Raw genomic sequence first — 12023 nt, forward strand, 5'->3', positions numbered from 1 at the left:
ATCAGAACTAAAGTCTAGCCCAGAAGGTAACCCCAAGCCTCACTAGAAATCATTGTTTACTACAAATGTGGGAAAGGAGTATGCAAGAAGCACTCATAGAGGGGCTTCAAGTGGATCAGAAGTAAGGAAGGTGGGGGAGGGAGGGAGAAATGAGCCTCTTAGCACATTTGTTTTAAAGATTCCAGCATGCTTCAACCTGAAGAACATTTCTTACCTAGAATCACAAGCCTGAAACTGAAAATTGGTACAAGAGACTGAAACCATAGCCAATGAAGAACAGAATCATATGAGGAACAATCCCATTTCTGATCTGGCTAGAGCATGTTTTCCATTATGTGCTTAATAAAATATTACACATATTTAAGAGTGGTGCCGTATTATCCTAACATATATTCAGTGTTTCAGGTTCAAAGTACTGCAAGACTGACTCAATGACTCTTTGTTGCTACTACTGAGGCAGTAAAGAAAAACAGAAAGGTCTGTTCTTTTGTAGTCTACAAAAGCATGATTTCTCTATGATATGCAGTTAATGTGCAGGTTTCAAAGAGAAGGCATTTGGAACACAGAAAGAGTCTCTGATCACACATACGTAAAAAAATTTGTATCTGAAACCTTAACATCAGTCTATGATAACTTTCCAGAACCTTAATGCCTTTAGCTTCCCAACTCATTTAAAAACAAACAAAAACAAAAAACCACAAACACACACCTTAGGTTAGATGGCAAAAAAAGACTCAGTCTAGTATACAAAAATCACAAGAATTTGAAAAATCTAAAGAAATTCCAATTTCTAATCAGCTTTTTTTCGTTAAAAAAGTTGTAATTAAATTAAAGAAGCACAGTTATAATTAAACCGAGAGCTTCCTGTACTTGTGGCCCAGGAGAGTCATATTAATCACACAGTATTGCCAGTGTGTACTTGTTACCAGCTCCCATTCACCTCCAGACAAAATTCAGTACTGCCGAGTAGAAAATAATACATCCTTATCTCCAGAGAGCATTGACTTTCTAGGCACTGAGAAACCATTACTGCCAAGCACAGTCTTGCCTTATGTAACATATTTTTGGAAGAAAGAATATTTTGCTTTTGCATCAAATACACAGCTTTGACAAAGCTAGCAAGCAGCACCACCAGCCAGGTAAAAAATAATACACATCTGCATTCTGTATCCTAAGGAGGGGGGGAGAGGGGGGCAGAGGGAAAGAGAGAGAACGCAAAAAGTTTCTGCCTTCTCATTTCTGAAAACAGACAAATGAGGCAAACATGAAACGGTAGAGGAACTGCTCAAAGAAATTGGAACCAGATATTAAAAAAAATAATTTAAAATCATTTGGATATCAGAAAGAAATGTTTATATATATGTATATATCAGCTTACATTGCCTGGATAGCTTGAAATCCTGTCCTAACATCGGTGTGTTAAGGATATTAAACAGTTTTAGGACATAAAACCAGTCAATTCATAGTAGTAACCTTCATGAATTAAGATGCTCTATTTCATATCTTGGTATCATCAACATCGTGACAGAAGGCAGTTTCCAACGTTTCTTCAACCCACAGCAGAGCAGTCTGCTAAACCTTCTTTTAATAGGCAGGTTACAGAACATCCTCAGAATGGCAAAAGCCTTTTCAAGGGTTTGTAAGTGAATAGCCAAGAACTAGCCATGCTCATTTACACAATTAATTTTGAGGTCAGGATTATACTGCATTTTATTTGAGATGAAAATTGTCCTTTGAGACTGTATTGCATCCCATGTATCATAACCTACACCACTACTCCAGCTAGATATTATGAAAGATGCATAGCCTTGTGGTTTGGGAAATTTAAATTGCTTTCCTTATCTTTCCCCTTCATGTGAAAGCCCAAGAAAATAACCCCAGAAAGCATAGTCCACAGATCTATGAATCAGTACAAACACTCCCAGTAGCAATACATGCCATTCAAAATCTCACAAAAACAGCAGATGGACTTTAAAACATTAAAAGGGAAGTATGTTAAAAATTTGCTCTGTTTCATACATGCATGATGGTAATTAAGAGATAGAACATACCATAGAAGTGATACAACCTGGGAAACTTCCCTCTGTAAGTAAAAAAAAAAAAAAGGTCTCCTCAACTGTTAATTTTACGTAAAATTGTGCCTATTTGCTTTTGACTTAAAGATCAGTTGACACTGCAGTACTTCCTCATATTTTTATTTTTCTTCTGCTATTCACAGCTTTGCCCAATAGCATCCAACTGAAATTAAAACCTTCGTTTCATGTCACTGTTGTTATTCCTAGCATTCAGACAAGAGATCTCACAGTGAAGAGCCATCTCTGTTTTGTGCTGTAGCTGGACAATTATATTAAAGAAAAAGAGTTACTGCACACAAATAAATACAGGCTACAAGGGCAGCACAACAGAGGGCTCTTTACAACGTACAGTGGATTACACGAAAGAGTTTGCCAAATTGTCACTAGCACAAGCTGATTAAGTCTTCATGTCAGAGAGCAGACATTAGCATAGGTCTGGAAGCAGTAAAACCACAGTGGCTTGGATGCAATGCGATACAAATATGACTAAACTGCTTTTGAAGCTAACCTAGGCATCTTCACGCCACATTTTCTAGCACACCCTGTTCTAGGATTTGCTCCCGCAGAGACAGTGTGGGTATAGGCATGCCTGTAGACCTTTTTCATGTTGTTCTCTTATATAACAGTTCTAGCTACTTTGCAACAGCCACAGCAATGTGAAGATTTACGTCTCACTCATCTACTCCATGCAGGCAGGAAGAAAAAAAAAAAAAAAAAAAAAAAGAGAGAGAGGCATAATGTTTTAATATATTCTGGATCCTCCCTGTCAGATGAGACGTAAATGTTTGGAGAAAAGGAAATCTCAGTACTGCACTATCCCCGGATTTTACAGATCATGCAGCACCACAGTAACCGTCTCCCGTTTACCAGTCAAAGGATCAAAGTCATCTAGTCCTCCCTGTGCCATGGTAATACCCATCATGTTTCCATCACAACTCACAGATGCTTGCATCACCTATTCTTAAAATTATTCACAACTTTTTCTGATAATATATTCCAAGTAACAGTGTCTTACCAACCAAGGAAAGAGAACAGATCATTGTGAGAAACATGTATATTTCACATACTTATACTAACACTCACTCTCATTTCTCCACTACCTCTTTCTCTTCTTTGAAGCTAAAATAACAGTGCCTGGTTCATTCAGTCATTCCTCCAGATACCCAGATATTCTTACTGCTCTCCAGACTCCCTCCAATGGGTTCATATTACCTCCTTTTTTAATTTTTTAAATGAATTCCATCTCCAAAACTGGAAAGTACCTCAACACTGGCTAAAAAGATTACTTCATTTAACTTGCAGAATGTACTTCTATTCACACATGTGATACAGTCACAGGACCCCACAGTAAGAACTAGAAAGGTCCTAAAGGTTTACTGAATCAAGCCTCAGGGGGAAGCATTTCGTCCTTCTGGCCTTCTCTGATTGCTCACATCAACCAGGAGACAGTAATTACTTAGGCTTGCTGTGTTTGAAGCAAGGAACCGAGCTGTGGGGCTCATGCTTTTGCTATGCAAACCTCAGCCCCAACCTCAGAACCAACCCTATTAAAAAAAAAACCTTTTCCGAGGGCAGTATTCAAACGTTCCATGACAATATCTTCCTATGATAGTCTCTAATTTTACAGTTACTTAACAATGTTAACTCTTACCATTGTTGTCACACACTATAATACCTAAATCCTTCATATATATAAAAAACAAAAAAACCCCATCCAAAACCAAAACACTATTTCATAAGTCCATTTCTAGAGAAGACAATGTTTTTCAAGCAGTTTAACACTTACCACACTCAATTCCTCCAGACATTCTTTAACAAGAGTGAAGTTTTGACATTTTCTATCATAAAGAGTGAAGCTATCAGAGATCAACTGCTCCTCTTCTGATTGCAGGGCCTGTTAGGATTTCAGAGAAATGAATTACATTAGTCTAACATGGTTTAATCTTAAAAATAAAATCATATGGGTTACTGCTCATTTCTTTGTCATCTACTGCTTTAGGAGGGTTTAATTCCCAGGAAAAATACTGGAACAAATAATCAAAGCTAAACTGGGTCTACAACTGCTCATTTCCACTTCCCCCCCAACACCTGTAAAGACAGACACTATAATCACGCCTCTCAGTCTCACAGAATTACACACATTCTCCGTCAGTTAAGTAACTGCTGCAGCTCAGAGATTACATCAGCTAGCTCTTACCCTTTCAATAGTGTTTTTTTAAACACTTCAAATTTAAATTTATCTAAATGCTCTATAACTCATTTCCTTCCTCACACCAGCTTAGGGTTTTAGCACTTGCCTTGAACACCATGTTCGCCTCCTAGTCCCAGTCTCTCTTCTTAAACATGAGGTGAAAAAAAAGAAAAAAAGACAACCTCTTTGCATTATCTGTCCACAGCTCCAGTCTTCAAAGAGCAGCAAACCTTCCCTGTCTTTCTTTTTACTAACATTATATTTCTATAATGATTTCTTGTTACTCTTTTTGAGTTGGCCATTCTGAATGTTGCATTTTAATTATATGTGCTTGCGCTGTACTTTCACACTTGCCTTTGACAATCCAGCCGGGATTCCCTTTCCCTTCTTGCTGTGTTTCATGTTAAAGAGCTCACTAGTAGACAAACCAACCTCTCACAACATTTCATATTTTCTGAAGCTATTCAGAGGAATAGTTTCAATTTCTGCCATTAATATAATTTCCTGAAGGAACAATGTCTCTCCTAATTATTTAATTTTTTTTGCTCTTAACACACAGAACTAGTGGATAAGATTCATGTTAACCAGACTTAGCTGAAGTCTGCCTTTCTAAAAATCAATTGTTTTATTTTAGCACAAGTCCTCCTTCCCAGACTCTCACTTGCACGCTCTCGCAGAAGTTACTTATCTTCTGATTGCTTTCTTCATATTTAGTACCAGGAAAACTTTACCAAGGTCCTCCAAGAACTTACTAAGAACCTGCATCCCACCATACTCTCTAACTAACACTCTTAGGTAATTAAAATCCTGTGATATGAATGCTTTCTGCTAGGTCTTCACAAACGCCCTCATCTAGAAAATCCCTCCAATTTGCCAGCTTCGGTTACCTCTACCGAGACAGTACCAATATTCTTTTCCTTTTTATTCACACAGACTTTTAGTAGAATTTTTTAGAATGGAAAAGTTTCTTTATTCTGACATCAGTTGTTTTTTTCAACTTCCTTGTGCCACAGACACCAATATTCCTGTACTTGAATAAGTAATATTTTTATCTCAGAATATTTGACTGTACTTTGGAATGATAACTGCTTAGATCACATTATCTCCTGTCACTGAGCTCAATGCTGAGTGCTCCTAAAATGTTGGTGTTGAGTTGATGCCTCTTTTAGACCTAAACGGTTGTTCTTTAAATGTTTGCCAAAACTCTGTAGGAATGTTACCACTAGTAATGCAGTACGAATTCCTGGCAATACAACAAAATTTTATCCCCTACGCTTGTTGCTACTTTAAAATCAAACAGTAACTTTCCACCTATTGAATCTTTGCGCATGTACCTGCTATGTTAATGATATAACGCACAGCAAGTGCTGAATTTAAGCTACACATAGTTTATCACTTCCTAAACTAATGCAACATCCATGAAATGGGAGGCATTACTATCACTTTAGAATTCTAAATTGTTAAGAGGAAGAATCAGATGACATTTCATTCATCTTTAATTCATTTAACTTTTTAAAATGTATCTCCACACAAAGTAATTCAAATGCTGTTGAATTTCAGTGAAGGCTAATGGGAAAAGTTCATGCAAATACAAGCCACAAATTCTGCTAACATTTATTTTCCTTACAGGCAAAGACTAAAAGAAACATTAATACCTGGAAAAGTGTTCAGATAGCTTCTATATACACCAAAAATCAAATAATCCAGTAATTTTAACTGAGCTGGCTTGAATGTCAGCAGAACCAAGGTCTGTGTGCCCATAACTTTGTCTATTCCCTCAGCTACAGAAATTGGTCCAACAAAGAGCATTATAACTTCCTTTGACCTTTATCCCTACATCCTTAATGTTGGTTGATGAATGCAATTTACCATTTCTGATTAACCCATTTTACTAACAACTAAGTTGCTAAAAACAACAACACTAACAAAAGATATAACTTGCGTACAGCACGCATCGTAAATGCAGTATTTGCTAAACTTCCTTAGTTGTTTCATAGAATGGTTTGGGTTGGAAGGGACCTTAAAGATCATCTAGTTCCAACCCCCAGCCATGGGCAGGGACACCTCCCGCTAGACCAGGCTGCTCAAAGCCCCATCCAGCCTGGCCTTGAACACTTCCAGGGATGGGTCATCCACAGCTTCTCTGGGCAACCTGTTCCAGTGCCTCACCACCCTCACAGTAAAGAATTTCTTCCTGATATCTAATCTAAATCTCCCCTCTTTCAGTTTAAAACCATTACCCCTTGTCCTATCACTCCACTCCCTGATAGAGTCCCTCCCCATCTTTCCTGTAGACCCCCTTTAAGTACTGGAAGGCCGCTAACAAGGTCTCCCTGGAGCCTTCTCTTATCCAGGCTGAACAACCCCAACTCTCTCAGCCTGTCTTCATAGGAGAGAGGTGATCCAGCCCCCTGATCATTTTTGTGGCCCTCCTCTGGACCCGCTCTAACAGGTCCATGTCCTTCTTATGTTGGAGGCCCCAGAGCTGGACACAGTACTCCAGGTGGGGTCTCACGAGAGAGGAGTTTCTCTCTGAATATTTAATTTTTTTTTTTTTTTTAACAACAAAAGTTCTTGTAAAAAGAAAAAAAGTTTTCCAAGTCCAAGGACTCCACTAGCATCCAAGCAAAACAAACCTAGCTCTGTCTAGCCTAAGGAAATTCTGCAAAATCATCTCAATACTACAGTCTGTTCTGCTGTATCAACACTATCAAGTCAGGAACCCTTAAGCACTGGGCTGTTGGCAAATGTCACCACTGTAAAAATCATGCCAGTGAAATAGTGCTGAAGGCAGATGTAACCACTGACATCCATAAAACTTCTCTGGTATCTGGCAGCCAGCTCATGCTAACGTTTCCCAGTTTTGTTCACATTGCTGGGACCAAAATATTAAGAACAGAAATATAGAAATCATTGTGAGGGCAAATCAGTTTCTGCCCTCCATGTTTATTTACTTCCTTTCCACACACCCCACCCCCCCAACTTTTAAGAAAACGTACTTCCATTTCACATGCTCCTCATCCTATGAAAATGTTTCAAGGAGCTGATAAAGAACTTTCTAATTGTTTACCTGAAACCACTCCAAGCAGGCAAGCATAATTAATCTTAATGCAAGTCAGCAATTCAAGAAGGAAATTATCCTGTCACGCCTATTGCTGACTATGTGTTCTATGCTTCCCTGTACTGAATGGCAAAATTGCCAATTAAAAAAAAAAAAAAAAGAAAAGAAATAAAACATAATAAAAAGGCAAGACCACCTCAAAGTAACAGACTAGCTGAATTCACTAATTCTTTGAAACTCAGAATCATGAGTCCCAATATGACTGGTATTCCCAATCCATGCCACAGGCACTACAGGGACATTTTGGTGGTTCGATAACATCAGAGCAACACAAGGAGCAATGCACTGTTTTTGAAGGCATTAATGGTTCACAGAAAAATCTGTTGACTGCTTAGCACCTGTCATAGCTGTACCTTCGTCAGGCACACAGGAAAAAGAACCCACCATAATTCTAAGTCACACACAGAAAGGAACAGAGCCCTCATCTCTGAAATGAATCCACATCTTGCTGTGGTTGGCAGCATGCACTTCCTGCGAAGTCCAGCACTGAAAAGAAAGGGAGTTCTTCGCAAGGGGAGATAAGCTTTTGTCCTCCATAGGTTTTCTTACAGGAATACTGAATTTATGACCCTGTACTAAAACATATTTATGGCACTGGCAAAGCACAAAATTGTCACAAGTGTGCAAGGAGGAAACAGCACAGCTATGTTTAATAAAGCACATAGGTCCAGTGTAACAAGGTAACAAGCCACAGATGTTTCAGCTTAAACTTGTAATTATAAAAGCAGCACCTCCCTACTCAGGCTCCCATCTTCCCTTATATGTTCAAGACACATATGTTACAGAAACACTACTCTTAAGGTAATGCCAGCACACTGGTGAAGCAGCAAGCCAAATTAGCTCTCCCTCTTGCCTGTTGCATTAGGGCAGGAGCCTGCCACATCAACATGAGTAAACAAAATCTAGTAAAAACCCACACCACTTTTTGGACCTGGCTGCACAACAGCAATTTTTCATTCATTGCTCTTTGACTAGTGTGCCAAAAAAGAAACAAATCCGTCTGGAAAATGTTTAGTTATTACAAATATATTAACTGTTAATTGTTAATAAAACCAATTAAAAAATACAAAATTCTCTTCCTTCCTGCTCAGGGGTACCTGAGGTTTTACAGAAGATTTTGTAAATGCAAGTGGGATTGATTCTTCAGCAGTTCAACTCTTAAAACCATCAGCCAGTGCAATAAAAACAACCAACAGTTAAATTTAAGTTACAATTCAAAAGTTTGCTGGCATATAGGTCTTGTCAATAGCTTAAAGGTTTTATTTTTTTACGTACATTAGGAAATCCTTCTAGCTGCGAGCTCTTTCGCCGTCATCACTTTATGAGTTCCCCAGGCAAACTAAACTCCTAGCAGAATAGTCACTACCTTAGGTCTGCGAAATAAAAATTTTCACAGAAATAAATCCTACCCTCCACCAATACAGGCAACTTGTAAAAAATTATCTAGAATTAGAAGGATAAAGGTTACAAGCGTCTTTCAGCAACAGGTGGTTATGCAAAGAACCTAGCATATGTTTTTATAATCATACAGCTTTTTTGCCTTTTTAAAACAAACAAAAAAACACCAAAAAAACACCTGAAACCCAACAAGTTCTTATAAGGCATACAACTGTTTAAATAAACAAAACTGTCTGTCATACTGTTTGGAGACTACAGTAGAAGTACAAGGGGAGAAGATGACATTTGACTATGCTTCTACAGTTAAACAGCAAAAATTACATAACAAGAATTTGCCTAATACTTTTAGCACTAATCTAGCTATGTGTTTCCCCACACAGAAGCAGATAACATGTCCTCTACAATACTAATTCTGATTACATCAGAATTAACTGTCATGGTCTATCATCACTGTGCAGGTAGGCAATCCAGTATTACCTCACAATTTGACTTTTTTTTTTTTTTAAGGAACAAAAAAAGAAAAAGAAGTCATTGATTTCCCAATAACTTAACACCCACGGGGAGCCACCACAGTTTGAAACAGAATAAATTTCAGGACAAATTCTGCAACTGCTATGCATTTAGTTCAGAAATAATGCAAGTCAAAGCTCCAAGTACATCTTATACAAACTAACTCAGGATCCCTGCTTTTCAGCTGGATGTTGATTTCGGAGGAAAAATACTGTTACACGTGTATATATATATGAAACTAAGGTTTCAGGCCTCCTGCATGCAGATAGCTATATTTGTGCCACGTTTCCAAACATTCCCGTGTTAATTAAAGGTAATCCCACTAGATATCAAAGGTAACACATTCTTAAATTGTGTCTTTGAGTACCTTGAGCCTCTATCACCATTGTCACCAGCTCTTACCTCACCTGTTCTGCTTTCATTCCACATGGAATTAATTGCCTCACCTGGACATGCCCTTCAGGATCACCTTTGAGAAGAATTTTTTGGCCACATGGTTTTAAATGGACAGCATTCCTATCATACCATCAACGAGTCATTTACTAAAAGATATCTACATATAACAGTAGGAAGCCTTACAATCAATGCCTAAGACAGAAAGTAAGGCAAGATGTGTTCCCAAAAGCTCCTCAGTCTTCATAACACTAACTTTAGCTGTGAATGCTTTACTACCATCACAGCAACTCCAAACTTAAGTTAACACTTGAAAACGTATTGGGAGGTGTGTGTGTATGTACATTACACAGGAGTAATTATTCCAGAATCATTTATTGCTGTATGCATTTACAAAAGGCATTCAAAACCATTCTTTCAGTTCAGCCCAGTCAGTCTTCAGGCTTGATCCAGGTCTAACTGACCTGCTCCCCATGACACAATGAAGTCCCAGCTCTACTTTCCAAAAGGATGAATCCAATCAGAAAAAGGCACCGTTTCTTGGAGGCTGTTCTTGGGAGTTTTTAATGGTACAGCAATTCTTACCAAACAGCCATATCAGCAGCTTCTTACAAGCCTTTATTTGGCCACTATGCTGTACTGCAAAAAGGACTGAAAGAAATTCAGAATTTCCAGATCACTAGTGCCCCTGCTTTTGACCAGTGCAGGCCTTTTTAGCCTCTTCTGGAAGCACCCAGAGGTTACTTTTCTTGACTCAACAGTATCAGAGCATTAAAAGTGCATCCATAACATACCTAAAGTATAGGCATCCACTGTTGTGTAATACATTACCTGAAACACACCCAAAAACAAGATACAAAAAGCACCATTTTGCCAACAGCCTTCCTTGATGCCCTCCTTCCTAGGAGCTTTCTCCAACGGGGACAGAGGATACGATTTTTCCTGGGTTGTAGGTCAGTCTTACACTAAATAACTACCTGATTAGGCTGAGAAGAGACTACCAGTAAGCTAACAATGCCAAGTCAGCATGTTTGAGTAGAAGAGTCTTAAGAGTTTAAGTGCCTATAAACCAAAATATAGTTATAAAACTATTACAAAAACAGGATGACTGGAACAAGAGGTCACAAAAGCCCTGTTCTCAGCAGCACATAACGAACATCACAAACATACTAACTACTCTAGACGTGCCATAGAGCACAAAGAGAGAGACAGAACCTCTCTCACACATGTCTGAGAGAAGCTACTAGTCACAATAAGATTATACCAGGATATGGAGACCTGCGTTTTTTATAAATTGAGTATGCAACTCAAAGATTAAAGAACTAAACAAGATTCCCATAGTCTAATTAAAATTTGAGAAGCCCTTGCAATGAAACCTTCTGTGAGCATCAAAAAAGCAGCATTTGTATACTAATAAAGAAAGATATGCAAGGGTGGAACAGCAGTATTTGTGAATAAGTTCTTTTTTAAAAAGCCTTAAAACTTGATGGACATCAAAGTAATTTTGATAACCCTTCAATGAGCAGTTTAACAGAGAAACTGGTGCTTCAGATGCTACTGAGAGTCTGTAAATCTGAAGATTGAAGCTTAACAGGCATCAATGCATTAGTATAATCTTTTGAAAAGAAAATGCACATACAGATTTCTAAAACTCAGTTTCATGCCAGGATCAAATAAAACCCCATTGGCAGCAGTTTCTCCAATTTCAGTTCTCTTAGTTTTGGATTCTATGAAGTTTTGTATCCCATTTAGGGAAAACCCAAACCCAAAACAACCTTCACAGAGGATAATCCAATTTTTACCATCGCCACCATACAGTTTAGACACAACGCGGTTAGAGTAAAGCTTAAAAAAAAAAAAAAAAGGAAAAAAGATGTAAATGAAGTTATGTTTCTTCCGTGGGTTTTGGCAACACATTTTTCATCATTTTAACAGAATTCACTTATTTTTCAAAGCTCATATCATCAATCATCATGGCTCAATAAACAGATTAAAATAGCTGTTAGCAGAAGTCAATTGAAAACATTTGTCTTGATTGAGATGGATAACAGAAAAAGGCACCTGGATGTTCCATCAGCTTCACAACTACCATCCTCACACCAGTATCTCACTGGTACAATCTCACCCTTTGCAATTATTTATACTTTACAAAGTAGATTGCAAGTTTTTCTGTCTTTTCCTTCTCCCTTTGACCTTCAATGTTCATTAAAGCAGAGACAGAGAAGAAGAAACAAATTACAGCATTAGGTCCTAATTCTTAGATTAGTTTCAGATCAGGTGGACTCTTCATACACAGCCCAGCAGAAGTAAGGCAACACAAATAATGTGAAAACCC

General features: G+C 38.1%; 1 protein-coding gene across 3 annotated transcripts in view; it reads right to left on the minus strand.

The window, feature by feature from the left end:
* Nucleotides 1-12023, minus strand: part of FHIP1A (FHF complex subunit HOOK interacting protein 1A) — a 94268-nt gene that overhangs the window by 80477 nt on the left and 1768 nt on the right. For all 3 annotated transcript variants that reach the window (XM_054204021.1, XM_054204023.1, XM_054204022.1), the window contains exon 3: nt 3862-3969. The gene's annotated coding sequence lies outside the window, so the exon portion shown is untranslated. The remainder of the gene's footprint in view (nt 1-3861; nt 3970-12023) is intronic.

Source organism: Rissa tridactyla, chromosome 5 (assembly GCF_028500815.1).
Source record: "Rissa tridactyla isolate bRisTri1 chromosome 5, bRisTri1.patW.cur.20221130, whole genome shotgun sequence".
Classification (NCBI taxonomy): domain Eukaryota; kingdom Metazoa; phylum Chordata; class Aves; order Charadriiformes; family Laridae; genus Rissa; species Rissa tridactyla.